Genomic DNA, 19,781 nt, shown 5'->3' on the forward strand with positions numbered 1-19,781 from the left:
AATAATGTTGGCGAATGGTTTGAAAATTTATTACTGTATCTTCAGAATACATTTGGGGAACACTGGATTAGAAACATTACTTATAGAAAATAAATAGATAAGATTTCACAAAAGACAAAGATCAATCAATTCAAAATCTAAGGCGTGCTTTATTGTGTCTTTCAAATAATCTGTTAATCATGTGCGTCACATTTCATGATGTTTGAGGGTTTCATTACAGACGCAACCATTGGCTCACTGTGGGGTTATAAAACGGCGTAACGCCACACAAAGATTGGTCTAGCAGTGGTGGGGCTGCGGGAGAGCCGCTGGCCTAAGCTAACGCATGCATCTAAAGTTAAGTTAAGACAAGTTAAGACAAGTGGCTGTGTATTCAACTATTTTGCATGTAGGGAAATTATGGGATACACTTCACTTGACTCGTCATCTTAATAGAAAAAAAGGATTTAAGAGAAGTCACACTTGGGACAAGTCACTTCGCATAACCTTCAGTGCCGTTGCATACTTTACTGAGCATTATAATATTCACATTCTTTGACAGTATGTACATTCTAATCTACAAAAAAAAAAATTATACTTACAAATAACGAAGCCAACAGCAAAATAATCCATAGTCTTCTCCAGCACGAGAAAATACCGGTCACGCACTCTGAGGCTTGCGCAATCATCTTTAATCATTTTTTCGAATGTGTAACATTATAATCACACAAATCAATAATCTCGTGCTCATAGAGGAGCTAGAAAGATAGATATGTGTAATCAGTATGATTTTAAGATTGCAAATTCAAACATTAACATAACACAGCAGAATGCCAGAAAATCCATCTTATTTCTCTCTTTAGTTCAGTGCAATTGTTCCAGCTCTGGACGTTGAGTAGACATTTTGTAATTCTGAAAACAGAGCCTTTCAAAACCGATGGGATTCTGAGTAGATGTTTACTGACACTGCCGGTAAACCCGTGTGTTTTATTAGTGGAGAGAATGTGGCTGTAATTAAGGAATCGAATCGAATCTAAGAGCAGAGCAGATGATACAGAAAGCAGAAGAGTTAAAGAAGAATCTGACATTTCAGCAGACGTGTTTCATTCATTCATTCATTCATTTTCTCCCGCTTATCTGTAATTCGGGTCACGGGGGCAGCAGTCTAAGCAGGCCCCCGCCTTCGACTGCTGCCCAATACTCACAGCACTGTCCCTTACGGTCTCTCCTGCAGGTGGTGAGCCCATGGGAAGCAGACGTGTTTCACCAGAGCAAAATCACAAAGTGAAGCTGATGTGAAAGCAGAGGAAAAATCAGCTGGTTATTTACAGAGGGAGAGTTTCTGAAGAGCTGCATGATGAAGCTGTGAGACGACTGGTGTTTGACAGGAGATATGCATATTTTTATGCAGAGTAAAATATTTTAAGTTATTTAAAGTTTATTTATTCTGGAATAATATTTCTGTCTTTTTTTATTCATATTTAGGTTAAATAAACATGGTTTTAGTGTCTTAAATAAATGTTTATCCTGTTCGGCCCACGACCTAAAGTGTGCTTTGAGTTTTGCCCCCTGTGCAATTGAGTTTGACATGGATAAATATCTTCTTCTTCTTCTTTCGGCTGCTCCCATTAGGGGTCGCCACAGCGGATCATCCGTCTCCATACCACCCTGTCCTCTATATCTGCCTCTTTTACACCAACTACCTGCATGTCTTCCCTCACCACATCCATGAACCTCCTCATTGGCCTTCCTCTTTTCCTCCTACCTGGTGGCTCCATCTTCAGCATTTTTCTACCAATATAATTCATGTCCCTTCTCTGCACATGTCCAAACCATCTCAATCTCGCCTCCCTCACCTTGTCACCAAAACATCCTACATGTGCTGTCCCTCTAATAAACTCATTTCTAATCTTGTCCATCCTCGTCACTCCCAACGAAAACCTCAACATCTTCAGCTCTGCTACCTCCAGCTCCACCTCCTGTCTTTTACTCAATGCCACTGTCTCTAATCCATACAATATCGCAGGTCTCACCACAGTCCTATAAACTTTCCCTTTCATTCTTGCAGATACTCTTCTATCACAAATCACTCCTGTCACTCTTCTCCACCCACTCCACCCTGCCTGCACTCTTTTCTTTACTTCCCTAACACACTCTCCATTACTTTGCACTGTTGACCCCAGGTACCTGAACTCCTCCACCTTCTCCACCTCTTCTCCCTGCAACCGCATCACTCCACTGCCCTCCCTCTCATTCACACCCATGTACTCTGTCTTACTCCTACTGACTTTCATTCCCCTTCTCTCCAGCGCATATCTCCACCTCTCCAGGCTCTTCTCAACCTGCTCTCTACTCTCACCACAAATCACAATATCATCTGCAAACATCATAGTCCAGGGAGACTCCTGTCTGACCTCGTCCGTCAACCTGTCCATCACCACTGCAAACAGGAAAGGGCTCAGGGCCGATCCTTGATGCAGTCCAACCTTCACCCTGAACCAGTCTGTCGTACCTACTGCACACTTTACTGGCGTCACACTGTCCTCATACATGTCCTGCACCACCCTCACATACTTCTCTGACACACCTGACTTCCTCATACAATACCACAACTCCTCTCTCGGCACCCTGTCGTACGCTTTCTCTAAATCCACAAATACACAATGCAGCTCCTTCTGTCCTTCTCTATACTTCTCCATCAACATCCTTAAAGCAAATAAGGCATCTGTGGTGCTCTTCCTCGGCATGAAACCATACTGTTGCTCACAGATGGTCACCTCTTCTCTCAACCTGGCTTCCACTACTCTTTCCCATAACTTCATGGTGTGACTGATCAACTTAATTCCCCTGTAGTTACTGCAGGTCTGCACATCTCCCTTATGCTTAAAGATCGGTACCAGCACACTCCTTCTCCATTCCTCAGGCATCCTCTCCCCTTCCAGAATCCTGTTAAACAATCTGGTTAAAAACTCCACTGCCATCTCTCCTAAACATCTCCACGCTTCTACCGGTATGTCATCTGGTCCAACCGACTTTCCATTCTTCATCCTCTTAATCGCTGCTCTCACTTCCTCCTTACTAATCCTATCTACATCCTGTTTCACCAACTCCACATCCTCCAACCTTCTCTCTCTCTGATTTTCTTCATTCATCAGCTGCTCAAAATACTCCCTCCATCTTCTCAACACACTCTCCTCACTAGTCAACACATTTCCCTCTCCATCCTTTATTGCTCTAACTTGCAGTACATCCTTCCCAGCTCGGTCCCTCTGCTTGGCCAATCGGTATAAATCCTTTTCTCCTTCCTTAGTGCCCAACCTCTTATACAGTTCCTCATATGCCTTTTCCTTGGCTTTCGCCACATCCCTTTTAACCTGCTGCCGCATCTCCTTGTACTCCTGCCTACTTTTCTCATCACTCTGTCGATCCCACTTCTGTTTTGCCAACCTCTTTCCCCTAATGCTCTCCTGCACTTCCTCATTCCACCACCACGTCTCCTTGTCTTGCTTTCTATTTCCAGATGTCACACCAAGTACTTTTCTAGCTGCCTCCCTCATCACTCCTGCAGTAGTTGCCCAATCATCCGGCACCTCTTCACCACCACCGAGCCCCTGTCTGACCTCTTCCCTGAACCTCACACTACACTCTTCCTCCTTCAGTTTCCACCATCTTATTCTTCTTTCAAACCTTACTTTCCTCCTCTTCTTCTTCACCTCCAAAACCATCCTACAGACCACCATCTGATGCTGTCTAGCTACACTGTCCCCTGCCAACACCTTACAGTCTCCAATCTCCTTCAGGTTGCATCTCCTACACAGAAGATAATCCACCTGTGTGCACCTTCCTCCACTCTTATACGTCACCCTATGATCCTCCTTCTTCTTAAAATACGTGTTCACCACTGCCATTTCCATCCTTTTAGCAAAATCTACCACCATCTGCCCTTCCACATTCCTCTCCTTAAAACCATACCTACCCATCACCTCCTCATCACCTCTGTTCCCTTCACCTACATGCCCATTAAAGTCTGCCCCAATCACCAATCGTTCTTTCCTAGGTACACCATCTACCACTTCATCTAATTCACTCCAGAATCTTTCTTTCTCCTCCATCTCACAGCCAACTTGTGGAGCATAGGCACTGATGACATTTATCATCATCCCTTCAACTTCCACCTTCACGATCATCACCCTATCAGAAACTCTCTTCACCTCCACTACACTCTTACTGTACGCTTCCTTCAGAATCACCCCTACACCATTTCTCTTCCCATCCATACCATGATAAAACAGTTTAAACCCACCTCCAATGTTCCTGGCCTTACTCCCTTTCCACTTGGTCTCCTGAACACACAACACATCTACCTTTCTCCTCTCCATCATATCAGCTATCTCTCTCCCTTTACCCGTCATAGTACCAACATTTAAAGTACCAACCCGAACCTCTACTCTCCTACACTGCTCCTTTTTTCTGCCGTCTCTGTAGACGCCTTCCTCCTCTCCTTCTCCTCCTTCGGCCAACAGTAGCCCAATTTCCACCGGTACCCTGTCGGCTAACGATACCTGTGGCGGTCGTTGTTAACCCGGGCCTCGACCGATCCGGTATGAAATTCTCATTTGTGATCCGCATATTTGATTTGGCACATGTTTTACGCTGGATGCCCTTCCTAACGCAACCCTCCCCATTTACCCGGGCTTGGGACCGGCACTAAGAGTACACTGGCTTGTGCCCCCCTAATGGCTGGGTTCACTTTGACATGGATAAATATAATTAATTATTAATAATAACATATAATTAAAGGTAAATTTCAGAAGTGTGTATTAAACTGGTAGCCCTTCACATTAGTTGGTACCCAAGAAGTAGCTCTCGGTGTCAAAAAGGTTGGTGACCCCTGCTCTAATTTATGTCAGATCTTGCTTTGATTTTCTGTGCATAGTGGAGCTGATTCAAGATCTTCTTACAGAATTGTGTTGTAAGCCAGCATTCATTATATAAACCAAATGAAGTATGACAGATTTAAGCATTTTTTTTTTTATTAAAAGTCTTTATTTTGTTAAAGATAAGGTAAGAGCATTTTGGTTGTTACATGAGACACAAGCTATGTGTCAGGGCACGTGCAACTTTTTCCACAGACTTACGGAGACTTTCTGATTTACGTGTTGGATTTGTTATCATTCTGTGTTTCTTACTGATTTTGGTTTTGTCGACTCAGTTTTGTTCATTGCCTGTTGATCTTTGCCTGTTTCTGATAATGATTATTACATGATGATTTGAATATTGCTGCCTGTTGAATAAAAACTGCATCATTACACTATGCTTGTGATCTCTGGGTATAAGGTATTTGTTTGCAGGGCAAAATGAAAAAGATGTAATACCGCATACATACAATCTGCTTGGCTTGAAAGGGAGGTTGAAAATCACATCTCACAGATGCTTGATCTGTTTGAGGTCTGGGGAATTCGGTGGACTTTCCTTAGACCACTTTTGGAAAATACTATCAAATGTATAGCAAGTTGACTAGCCAGTTGTCTAGCCATAAAAATAAATAAATAATAATAAAAAAGAATTGTACAAATAAAACAGCATATCTTAACCAGTTTGTACATCAGTAAATAATGGTACCAATACAATTCCATAAAAAAAGATTTACTGACACAAAGTTAAAGTGCTCTGTGAGTTAGAGCTTTAAACAAGTATACAGTTCCCCTGTTTCCTGCATCACTGCTCTCAGTGATTTAATTTCAGGATGAGAACACAGGAAAGAGCTTTTAGTAAATGATCATTTTTGACATCCACTCATGGTTAGTTCAAATTAACCAATTTACTGTAGGTAATTGCATGTCCTTTAAACAAATCAATAATAGCTGACAAATACAGGAAAGCAGCATCTCTTTGATTATTAAAGTTGTCTAACCTAACTCGTATACAACCCAGAGATACTCTACAGTTTCTCTCTTGGAAAGTTCTTTGTGCAGTTGCTGACTAATACTATAATCAGGAACTTTATTTACTGTTCATTTGAATGTAATAGGGATACTTGAGTATAGACAGCACACATTCAAAAATGAAACTCATCCAACCAGTGGCATAATAGCTGCCTTTAGCCAAAGCTTGGGTTTTGGGCATAAGAGGTAACACCTCATTCACGTGTTTGCCATACTAATTACCTGGGTGTGTGATATTGTGTTCTGTTATGCTACTGCCATGTCAAATTTCTACTGCACTGGGGTATAGAACAACTGGACTCCTGCTTGCTTGTGTACTGTGTCCATTCAAGAGTATACATAGATTTCAAAATCAGTTAATTTTTTTTTTTTGTACAGTACTTTTAACATTGGACAATGTCATAAAATAGCTTTACAATAATTAATTAGGATTATGAATTAAAAATTCATATAGTTGTTTCTACGACTTTATCCATCCTGAGTAAGCTAGTGGTGACAGTGGCAAAGAAAGGCAATATTAGGAAGAAAAACCATATCCGAAAGAGAACCGACTTTCATCTAACTGACAAAGAATATTAATTCATTACAGTTTTGAGGGTTAGGGTTAGGTTCACATTTGAGACTTGAGTCTTGAGTGCAAAACTGTCTGTGACATTGTCCTAGACTACTGTAGCAGAAATGTTTATGATAATTCCATTTCAAATCCATGGTCATATTTTCTAAGTCGTACCATCCACATTGATCTCGAGTGTCAATTTTTTTCTATTCTGAAAGTTGAACATGTTCTTAGTTCTGTAGAGATTGGTTCATGCATAACACTGTAGAAAACAAATAAATGGCTACAAAATCTCTATAAGCAACTTTTATTTCTTTTTTCCTCATAAGTCCAAATGCAGAAAAACGTATTTCTGGAATCACCTAACATACTGCAAGATTATATGTATGTGTCTTTTCAACTCATTGAAATCTGTTAACCTTGTCCAGCTCAAGGTAAGTTCAAATAAATGTATTAAATTAAACCTTTGCTATAAACTGTCTTAGGGAATGAGAAACAGTATTATTCTTAAGTTCAAAAGGGCAATTATTGCTTTTCTTGAAGAATGTTAACACTGTTCTCTGAGCTTAAGAAAAAAAAGAAGTGGTGGCTGGCATCACATGTCTTAAAGGAAATGTGCCAGCCTTCACCATCGCTGTTTTGTTGCTGTCATGCATTAAGGAAGAGCTAGATGGTGGATGGGAATTGGAAAAAAAATAAAAATAAAGTTGAGTGAAATCCCTAAATTAATTAATTGAGTGAAATCCCTAAATTAAAGAGCTTAATAAAACTTGTTAAAAAAGACTAGGTATATTGTGTATAGTGTAGTAAAACAAGGAAAACTGTCGAGTGCTGTATATAAACTACAGCACAAAAGGTTATGTGCAATGCAGTTTATTGTTCAAGGAGGACATTGTGCTTTTGTTCAGCATTCTTATAGCTCGTGGGAAGAAATAGTCTCACAGTGTGAGACAGTATGTTTATATGATGCTACAACTGCATTATAGTGTGTGTAGGAAGGGACAGGGAATTGAGGGAATATTGCTTGTATTTCATCGTATATACGTACATCATCTTTATTTATTAAATAGTATTCTGTCTATGCATTCTGTTCTTCTATTTTAGTTAGAAAGAGACATTGGAGACTTTCTCCTGAATATTTTTTTACTTTATGCAAAATGAATCAAGCTAAAACCCCTACTGCTCCTGTATATGCTGACAAATGCCAGTCACAAATTACTGGGCACATGCATAATTTGCATTTAGTGATGCCAACAAAACTCCACAAAAAGCTTAGCTCAGACAACGGAAATGACAGCTGAATATCATTAAGGGACTTTCTGTAAGGTAAAAATGAATGCTGTTTTGAATAATTTGCCTGTTTTGAGCTGTTTTGTAGCACAAGGGTGAACTTCACAGTATTAGGCAGATTACAAACATATATTTTTTAATAACATGCTTTACATCAGTTATATTTCCCCTAAAAGCAAATATATTTTATGGAAATAAATATATTTCTAAAAGAAACATCTTTTGGCATGTCACTATTCTTTTATCTTTAAAGCCTTTACTGGCAAGCCATGCAGTGGAGTACTCTGATGCATGCGATAGAGCATTGTCGTGCATAAATAGCATGATCTTGAAAGATGGAGACTTTTTCCTGTTCCACTGCTTGAAGAAAATGTCTTCTAAAAACTGGCAGTAGGTTTGTGAGTTGATTTTGAGTCCATATTCAAAAACAAAAAGGTCTTATCTTTTTCAAAAACAAAAAGGTCTTATCTTTACAATACCAGTCCATACCACTACCCTACCTCCACCTTGCTGGCATCTGAGTCAAAGTGGAGTTCTGTGCCAGTTACTGATCCATCCACGTGTCCAGCCATCTGGCCCGTTAAGAGTCACTTTCATCGCATCAGTCCATAAAATCTTTGAAAAATCTGTATTCAGATATTTCTTGGCTCAGTCTTGATGTTTTAACTCATGTGTCTTGTTCTGTGGTGATTGGGTTTCAGCCTTACTTACTTTGACCTTGTCTCTGAGCACTAAAAACCTCACATTTCTGGCAACTCCAGGTAGGTTGCAGTTCTGGAATATGACGGCACTAGAGGATAATGGGTTTCTGGTAGCTTTACATTTGTTTCTTCTCAAATCTATAGCAGTTAATTTGTGTCTTTTATTTCTCAACATGTTTCATGCACCTTGTCTATTGACTATTGACATGACTATTTGCAACAAAACGTTGGATGGTTCTGTGATCACACCTCAGTTTTTTTTATTTTTGAAAGCTATTTCTTTTTTTGGGACCATTTTGTTTAAGGAAAAGAAGCTGCCTAATAATTATGCACACCTTGGTATATATGCTCACCTGATATGCTTAAATCCAATAAGCATTCAAATGTATACAGCTTGGACTCTTGGAATGCTGGTTGAGAAGGTACAGATCATTTCTTTTTTATCTTATATAAAGATAAGATTTATTTTATATAAAAATACAGTTGTAAAGTTCTGGTAGTGAGCTACTACAATAAAAACTGGCCATTTTAGATAACCATGGCTCCCCCACATCAAATAGCTTAAATCAGTCTAATCCTTGAGAAAATAAATGATGGGCTGTCTAAGAGTCCATAAAGAGTCCATAAAGACTAAGGTGCTGCATAATCCATGCGGCCTGCTATTAAAGTGACCTGCACTGTGCTCGTTGCATTAGTGTTAATGAATAAAGGTGCCAATTTTAATCATAACCATGAGTTTGACCTATCTATTCAAAATAAAAATTAAAATAGGCTTTGATGGATCAGCTAAGCCCAGAATTGCATAGACAACAGGTTTCAGCTTTTTCTAGGCCTATTCCACTTTTATAACCCAAATTACCTGTGTTAATCAATAGTATAAATAATAATACATGTTAAAAATTAATAGCATTTGATAATCAAAAGAACAGTTAAAAAAAACGAGAAAAAAAAAAGAAGAAAACTACCACTTATCAGTTGATGTTTGGGGGTGGGATTTACCAAAAGGTTAGCTCGCACTTCCGTATTTTACCGAATGTCATGTGATCTTAACAGCTATTTACACAGCAGGTATGCTAGATAATGACTGAGCAAACAGTAACATGATAATAGCTAAATTACCATTTCAGCTGCACAGTTATTCTCTGTGTCTATGCATTGGCTGATTAAATCTTTGTCCAGTATCTACTGATTCTCAGGATACCACTGCAGACTTGTCTCCAGTACAACCACCACTTCCTTATGTTTTTCCTCCAGCAACTTCAGTTCAAACACTTTATCACCTTATACACACAACCAGAGACCCACGCTGGAAAATGCCACATAATGCACCAAGGATAAATGTGCAGTATGAAACACCCACACCAGCCCACAGTAGTCGAGGTTGGGATCACATGTGTTTTTGCCAAGTCTCGTTCTTTTTTCATTATCAGCAAGTCGACCTGCAGAGCCTGCAGAGAAGATCATCGGAGTCTCTCTCCCTTTAAACACAGACATTTTCACCACACGCGGCATTTGCAAAGCCAACAGCATTGTGGACGACCACAAACACCCCTCACACACACTCTTCACTCTCCTACCATCAGGAAAGAGGTTCCGAAGCTTTCGGACCTTACATCCAGACTGTGCAACAGTCTCTTTGTATATTGTGCTGTATAACATACAGTAGGATTACTATTTTGTGTTTTGTGTATTTGTCCTACACTGTCTTGTCTTGTACTGTTTGCACCAAGTTGCACACAATGCACTTTATGTGGCGAGGGCAACCTACTTTAGTCTTTAGCTCTATGTTCTTGCAGCTCAATGTTGTTTTATGTTGTTTTATAGTTCACCAACGTTCTGGAGAAACATTTTCTCATGTGGGGTTTTGCTAAATACAAGTCTCAACCCTTGTTTAATACAAATGCTTAATTTTCTTTGTGAGTAATCACAATACCCAATCACCAAATATTTTTTGCTATAGTAGCAGGACCCCCCTTTTTTTTCTTTCTTTTCTTTTTTGACTTTATACATAGCTTAACACAGTGTATCAGCTTGTAACACCATATGTCTCTCCTGCTGTTTTTAGCACATAGATGGACAGACATATACAGGAACTGCTTAGAAATAAAAACTGATTAATGAAGAAATTATATTGCGGAGAAAATCTAGAAAAAAAAAACCCCAATAAGAAACAACTCACAACACATGAATAACACAGACACCATGGCAACCACTTAATCAAATCCAGCCATTATTATGACCTTTTTAAAAGATAAGTTCATTAGAGAAAATGCCTGCTTTAAACATATACAGTGACACAGAATTAGATGGCACATGTAGTGGAGCCTAATCATAATTTTTATTTTGTAAAAATTAATAGTGTTGCCTCATTGTTATCAACTAACAAAATGGAAAGCAAATAAACAGAAGAGAAATCCATATTAAATCAATATTTGGTGTGACCACACTTCCTCTAGGTATACTTGCACTCAGTTTTTTTAAGGAACTTAGCAGGTATGTTGTTCCAAAGAGAACTACTATATATTGTTTGTGTATGTAGGCTGCCTCAAATCCTTCTGTCTCTTTATGTAATGTACAAAATCCCTGACTTTGTGCAAGTGTACAAAATCTGCAAAAGTAAAAATTGAAGCCAAAAGGTAATCACAAAAAATATTTTAATTATTAAAACTTTTTACTTTAGAAAGGATTCTCATTTTACATTTTTTAACTGCCTAAAACCTTTGCATAGTAATGTACTCTGTGTGTGTCTCTCAGATAAAAAGAGATGTATAAAATTGTTATACATACAATACAATTTTACAATAAACAATTGTATATTCATTTAAAAATTGCTTTGGATGCAGTATAATTAAATTTACCCTTCAATTAAACATGCAGACCCAAACCTGTTCCAGCACAACAATGCTCCTGTGCACAAAGCCAGAAGATATGCTTTACATGGGCTGGAGTGGAAGATCTTTAGTGGCCTGCTAAATATCTCTGACCTCAACCCTACTAAACACCTTTAGGGTGAATTGGAAAGCTGACTGCACCACAGGCCTCCTCACCCTCAATCAGTACCTGACTTTGCTAACACCCTTGTTTCTGAATTAGCACAAATCTCCACAACTCCAAAATCTAGAAGAACATCTGTTTAGAAAAGTGGAGGTTATTTAAACAGCAATACAAAGCACACACAAATCTTATGGTCAGGTGTCCACAAACTTGTGCGACACTGTTTGTCTATATAAAAAGCAACAAGTTTAGTTCAGACTTACACATAGACATGAGGACAGTATAAAAAGAAAGAGTAAATCTAATACTTCATTTAATCATAACATACAACTAATATGTTGTAAAATATGAGAAAACTTGCAAAACATGATGATAGACAACTACCATTTTTTTTTTTACACTGAAGCAGTATTACCTAAAACCAATGTTGGACAGTGCATTTACCAACTTGGCTTTTAGTGGTGTCCTGCCTGAGTCAGAGCACCCCTTAAATACCATCATTGTACCACCACACCATAGAAACTATGGATATTATACAGAAACGCATAATAAGATGCAGCAAGAATGAATGCAATTGCTAAAGCAAGAAACCCAATTAACACATTTCAAAAAGTCTCCTTTCACTGCAGACACACCATCTCTAGCAGAAGCATCAATATTTGTCATCAATTGTGGCATTGCACATGCAATTTGATTAGTTAAAGAAACAGCCAAGCAGCATGTATGTGAAATAGGGTAAGTCACTGTTGTATAGCTGTATGTAAAGTGTGGGCTTTTGTATGTTTGTTAATAAAAGTAAGCAGACACATCATGTGAAAAAAAGGCAGCAGGGCATGTCGGCTCAAGGTTTATGCATGTCCTTTAAATGAGGAATGAAATGCCCGTAGAAATTATTCAGAAACATGTCTGGTCTTAATTGGCACTGATAAAATGATTGACTTAGAATACTATAACACCCAAAGTAGAGACCTGTTTAAATGGCTCTTGATAATCGTAGGAAAGTGCAGTGCTGCTGTGTTTGGCATAACTGATATACAGTGGCGCTTTTTTGTTTTCTATTGGTCAATTATTTATTAAAGAAAATGATCCAATATTACATATTTGTGGGTTTCAAAAGTATGCAGACCTCAACGATAAGTATACATTTATTCCATCCATCCATCCATCCATCCATCCATCCATCCATCCATCTTCTCCCGCTTATCCGATGCCGGGTCGCGGGGGCAGCAGTCTAAGCAAAGATGCCCAGACTTCCCTCTCCCTAGACACTTCTTCCAGCTCTTCCGGGGGGACACCAAGGCGTTCCCAGGCCAGCCGGGAGACATAGTCTCTCCAGCGTGTCCTAGGTCTTCCCCGGGGTCTCCTCCCAGTGGGACGCGCCCGGAACACCTTCCCAGGAAGGCGTCCAGGAGGCATCCGGAACAGATGCCCGAGCCACCTCAGCTGACCCCTCTCGATGTGGAGGAGCAGCGGATCTACTCCGAGCTCCTCCCGAGTGACTAAGCTTCTCACCCTATCTCTAAGGGATCGCCCAGCCACCCTGCGGAGGAAGCACATTTCGGCCGCCTGTATCCGGGATCTTGTCCTTTCGGTCATGACCCAGAGCTCATGACCATAGGTGAGAGTAGGAACGTAGATTGACCGGTAAATTGAAAGTTTCGCCTTGCGGCTCAGCTCCTTCTTCACCACGACAGACCGGTACATCGACCGCATTACTGCAGAAGCTGCACCGATCCGTCTGTCAATCTCCCGTTCCACCCTTCCCTCACTCGTGAACAAAACCCCAAGATACTTAAACTCCTCCACTTGCGGCAGGAACTCCCCACCAACCTGAAGTGGGCAAGCCACCCTTTTCCGACTGAGGACCATGGCCTCGGATTTGGAGGTGCTGATTCTCATCCCAGCCGCTTCACACTCGGCTGCAAACCGTCCCAGTGCATGCTGAAGGTCCTGGTCTGATGAAGCCAACACGACAACATCATCTGCAAAGAGCAAAGACGAAATCGTGTCGTCACCAAACCGGACACCCTCCGACCCCTGGCTGCGCCTAGAAATTCTGTCCATAAAAATTATGAACAGAACCGGTGACAAAGGGCAGCCCTGCCGGAGTCCAACATGCACCGGGAACAAGTCTGACTTACTGCCGGCAGTGCGAACCAAGCTCCTGCTTTGGTCATACAGGGACCGGACAGCCCTTAGTAAAGGGCCCCCGACCCCATACTCCCGGAGCACCCTCCACAGGCCGCCGCGAGGGACACAGTCGAATGCCTTTTCCAAATCCACAAAGCACATGTGGACTGGTTGGGCAAACTCCCATGAACCCTCCAGCACCCTGTAGAGGGTATAGAGCTGGTCCAGTGTTCCACGGCCTGGACGAAAACCACATTGTTCCTCCTGAATCCGAGGTTCTACTATCGGCCGTATTCTCCTCTCCAGTACCCTGGCATAGACTTTCCCAGGTAGGCTGAGAAGTGTGATCCCCCTATAGTTGGAACACACCCTCCGGTCCCCCTTCTTAAAAAGAGGGACCACCACCCCGGTCTGCCATTCCAGAGGCACTGTCCCCGACCGCCACGCGATGCTGCAGAGGCGTGTCAGCCAAGACAGCCCCACAACATCCAGAGACTTGAGGTACTCAGGGCGGATCTCATCCACCCCCGGTGCCCTGCCACCGAGGAGTTTCTTTACTACCTCGGTGACTTCAGCTTGGGTGATGGACGAGTCCGCCTCTGAGCCCTCAGCCTCTGCTTCCTCAATGGAAGATGTGACGGCGGGATTGAGGAGATCCTCGAAGTATTCCTTCCACCGTCCAATGACATCCCCAGTTGAGGTCAACAGCTCCCCACCTCTACTGTAAACAGCATTGGTGGGGCACTGCTTTCCCCTCCTGAGGCGCCGGACGGTTTGCCAGAATCTCTTCGAGGCCAGCCGATAGTCCTTCTCCATGGCCTCACCGAGCTCCTCCCAGGCCCGAGTTTTTGCCTCGATAACCACCCGGGCTGCAGTTCGCTTGGCCTGCCGGTACCCGTCAGCTGCCTCAGGAGTCCCACAAGCCAACCAGGCCAGGTAGGACTCCTTCTTCAGCTTGACGGCATCCCTTACTTCCGGTTTCCACCACCGGGTTCGGGGATTGCCGCCTCGACAGGCACCGGAGACCTTACTGCCACAGCTCCGAGCGGCCGCTTCGACAATGGAGGTGGAGAACATGGTCCACTCGGACTCAATATCTCCGGCCTCCCTCGGGATCTGGTCAAAGCTCCGCCGGAGGTGGGAGTTGAAGATCTCTCTGACAGGAGGCTCGGCCAAACGTTCCCAGCAGACCCTCACAGTACGCTTGGGTCTGCCGAGTCTGTCCAGCTTCCTCCCCCGCCATCGGATCCAACTCACCACCAGGTGGTGATCAGTTGACAGCTCCGCCCCTCTCTTTACCCGAGTGTCCAAGACATACGGCCGCAGGTCAGATGAAACGACCACAAAGTCGATCATCGACCTGCGGCCTAGGGTGTCCTGGTGCCACGTGTACTGATGGACACCCTTATGCTTGAACATGGTGTTCGTTATGGACAAACTGTAACTAGCACAGAAGTCCAATAACTGAACACCGCTCGGGTTCAGATCAGGGGGGCCGTTCCTCCCAATCACGCCCCTCCAGGTGTCACTGTCGCTGCCCACGTGTGCATTGAAGTCTCCTAGTAGAACGACGGAGTCCCCAGTCGGAGCACTGTCCAGCACCCCTCCCAGAGACCCCAAGAAGGCCGGGTACTCTATACTGCCGTTTGGCCCGTAGGCACACACGACAGTGAGAGACCTATCCCCGACCCGTAGGCGCAGGGAAACGACCCTCTCGTTCACCGGGGTAAACTCCAACACATGGCGGCTGAGCTGGGGGGCTATAAGCAAACCCACACCAGCCCGACGCCTTTCACCATGGGCAGCTCCAGAGTTGTAAAGAGTCCATCCTCTCTCGAGGAGTGTGGTTCCAGAGCCCAGGCCGTGCGTAGAGGTGATCCCGACTATCTCTAGTCGGAACCTCTCAACCTCACGCACAATCTCAGGCTCCTTCCCCGCCAGCGCGGTGACATTCCACGTCCCTAGAGCTAGCTTCCGTGTCCAGGGATCGGGTTGTCGAGGCCTCCACCTTCGACTGCTGCCCGATCCTCTTAGCACCGGCCCCTTACGGTCCCTCCTGCAGGTGGTGAGCCCACTGGAAGGCGGCCCCACGTCGCTCCTTCGGGCTGAGCCCGGCCGGACCCTGTGGGGGAAGGCCCGGCCACCAGGCGCTCGCATACGAGCCCCAACCCCGGGCCTGGCTCCAGGGTGGGGCCCCGGCTGCGCCATACCGGGCGACGTCACGGTCCCTGATGTAGTATCTCTCATAAGGGGTTTTGAACCGCTCTTAGTCTGACCCGTCGCCCAGGACCTGTTTGCCTTGGGAGACCCTACCAGGGGCATATAGCCCCGGACAACATAGCTCCTAGGGTCATTCGAGTACTCAAACCCCTCCACCACGTTAAGGTGGCAGTTCAAGGAGAGGAGTATACATTTAAAACATTAAAAGTCTTGAATGGCTGAAGGAGACCTGGCTTTATAGTATACATTTAAAACATTAAATTAGAATGAGGTGTTTTAAGCTAATGAGATCATGTGTACGTGAGCACATTTGTATCTGAAGAATAGGTATCTATCAAATGGTCATTTTGATCCCACCAGTTGTTAAAATAAAGGTTCATTCACTTTTACCAGTCACAATGACCAATTATAATGTTTTGTTTGATTAATTTTATTGGCTACTCTTAGGGCTTTTAGAGAAGATTTCGTCTTAGGTCATATTTATGAAAATATTGCAGAAAATTCGCAAAATTCGCAAACCAACTACAACCAACCACAGTACCACAACATTATTGCCAAAATGCCAAAAATGTACAACAGCAGTGAACAACAAAACAACAAAAAAACTCATAATTTGTCAGCAATTGGTGTGAAGGTCTACCAGAATGGAGGCTTCGCAAGACCGCCTGGGAAACAAAGGCCTTGCAACTAGAGAGTGCGTGGAGAGATCGCCTTCTTATAACCCCTACAAACTCCTAGCGTACTATGCAGAGCTATAAAGCCAGGTCTCCTTCAGCCATTCAAGACTTTTATTGCACATAGAGCACCCCTGTTACAAGACAATTATATTAGCCAATTATAGATACTGGTATGTGAGGCAGATAGAATGATGGTTGGTTCTAGTGCTTCAATGACAATTCTTCAAAACACAACATAAAAGTTCTGATGGAACAATTTCTCTTACTCTTATTCTGTCATTCAAAATCAGCAAGGATGATAAAGCCATAATCTGTAAAACTGGCAACGATCACAGCATTTAAAATGTAAAATATTATGATAAAGCGTGGTTATATCAATAATTTTGAAAATTATAATTGGCATAATGCTCATAATGAAGACAAGGCTTTGGAGGTTCTGATGTACATGCTTTACATCATTAAAGATTCTGAGGATTTATATGCATTATTATAAGTGGAAGATTCATCAGAACTGTCAAAACAGGGGTGTTTGGGTAATTCAAAGTGTAAGTGTGGCCATGTTGATACTAGTGTGATGAAAGTGAACATCTAGGGATGTGACCCACCCTCCCTCAGACACTACAATTATCCAGATGAGGCAGATCCAAACAAAGCATACCGAAGATTCTCTGTTCTCATTAGCCACAATTTGCCCTATTCAGAAAAAAACTGACAATCATGATGATAGTAATTTAATAGTTGGTAATATAGCAAAGACAGCTGCTGTGGCAATCAGACTGAAGAGCAACGATTGCAAACAGTCCAATTGCCTATCCTGTTGCACAGCTAATCATACATGGAAACCTGTTATCTGTTAGAGATGTAATGACTTCATTATCAACTCCACCTTCAAGACTGTGGAATGAAATTTTGTGTTATATCCACAATTGGGGGGAGGCATCAGTACAAACGTGAACTACAGGACAGAAAACATGTTTTGGTGGTGGTGTGGATAAGGATGGGAACAAATTCCTTAACGTGGACCAAGCTGAATTTATCAGGGGTTAAACAAGGAGCTGTTTAAAACCTTCATGCCTTGCCTAAAGGCCACAGGACAAACCTTTAGATCAGTATCTTACATATCTGCTCTTTACCTCTAGCAAAATGTGTATACAGGTATATTCTAGTTGTTTTGACACATTAACAAATAGACTAAAGGCAATTCCAAATGGCTCCACATTGATCAGTTTAAACAATAAAAATGTTTTGATGGCAATCCTACACAGCTCTATATATTTAACCAAATTGTTTGTTTATAATGTTTTATTTCTATACATTATATTTAGTTAACTGATTTTAGACTATTTGTCATCTTGTGCGAGACCCAAAAAATATTGGAGGTTAATTATTTTTATTTGTATGTACATTTTAAGTATCTTTTAACCAAACAAAATAAAATTGTGGTGATTAATTATTATAGCCGCTACTCTGACAGGGGTAAAGTTGCAATAGAGCCTGAAGCATCAACCAGCCCCAAGTTCCAGACATAGTGAATTTGACAGTGTGGTCTCCAGACACAGATGAACATTGGCAGGGGAAGTGTGTGACAGGAATGTAAAACGGATCTCTGGATGACAGCATTACTGAGGAATCACAATGCTGTTGTAACAGCAAACCTACAGTACCTCTGCAAATCTTTGTGAATTCCTTACTGACTTACTGCTGATGAGTGCTATTAATCTTGTTGTAGGGTCTTTATATGTATATTTACACAAGGTCATTTTTAAACAATAGAATGGGATACCTTCACTCCTGCACTATGAACGCTGTTATCACAAACTCTAGTTTTGAGTTTTTCCTTTACAGATCTCACAATAGTTCTTTTGTCAATTGCTGTAGTTTTTCTAACATCTATGTCTTTCTGTTAATACAGTAGTGGTTTGTCTTTTTTTCCCCAGGAAATTTTAAAAGGTTGTATTGGCTATGCACAATGCTCATCAATGGCACTGAGTGATTTTCCCCACATTTCTGTTTAAAAGTTGCTTGCTTTTCTCCCTTCTCTCTCCAGACAGCTTTCTGGTCTTTTGGTTCATGATGTCTTAGGGAGAAAATTAAGCCATTTAAAAAAAGATAATGCTTCATAACACATGCAGTCTTTACAGATGAAACCAAAGATTTAAACCAAGAGAAGACATTTAGAGCCATTAACTGTTAAATCAAATCAATCAATTAAAACAGCAGGGCTTACCTGGGAAACTAGAAGCACTTGCCAGTCACATGTTCCAAATATCACTTAAAAATGGGTGGTTTCAAACAAAAGGTACAATGCTTTGAGTTGAATACATCTAGATATAAATAGAATGAAAATAAATATGTTCTATTGTATCATATAAATTTTTTAAAACCCATTTTAAACCCAAATGTCTTCAGTGTACAGCAAAAAAACAAAACAAAAGAAAAACCAATTAGTTTTTCAAATAAGTATTGATGAGAACTGTGTTTTATTCTGCAGTACAGCAGAATTCATTGTGGCTAGACAAGACAACATAGCATTTTTCTATATATGATATTCATGCTGCTTAAAAAGGTGTCACGAATGGCTTCAGACACAGTGTACCAGGTTTTGGCTTGAAAAAAAGGAAAATGAAAAACATTTGCAACTTCTTTAAAAGTATAGTTACTGCATAATCTCTCACCTGTTATTAACCCTCAAAAACAATGTAACAAGAGGATTTATAGACGAAGATAGCTAAAAGTAAATAACCTGATAGGTAGTTTTATACATGACTTGTCATACAGCAGAGTTTAATGGCTTAATCACATCTACACAAAGCCTGTAGTTTCTTCAATGTTTTATCTGTATTTATGTTTTGAATTCTTTCTATTCTTGCCTTTTAAAATGAAAGAATAGAGTTTGCTCACAACAGCACATCACTAAAGTCCAAATTCCTCTGCTCTGATTTAGTTTGATTTTGCTGTAAAGCACTCAAACCTGACTTGCTCTGTAATTCCTCTGTGCGTTTCTACCTGAACTTCTGTCAAGTGGAAAGAAAATGTTCTTTGTTGGGTCAGTAGTGTTCTGTTAAGGACTATTATCTTCTCTGGAATGCACTTTTATTCTTGTTTGCTCTCCTGTTCACATTTGTACAACTCTTTTTTATTTTTGGTTACTGCAGAACTGTAGTACTGTTAATTTAGCCAATATAATTGACTGAATGCAGTTTATCCTGTTATACTGTCAAACAATCAAACCTATTAATAAACACCACCACCTTGCATTGTAAACTAATGCAAAACTGTGACTACTTCA

Source organism: Silurus aristotelis, assembly GCF_946808225.1.
Source record: "Silurus aristotelis genome assembly, chromosome: 1".
In the NCBI taxonomy this organism is placed as follows: domain Eukaryota; kingdom Metazoa; phylum Chordata; class Actinopteri; order Siluriformes; family Siluridae; genus Silurus; species Silurus aristotelis.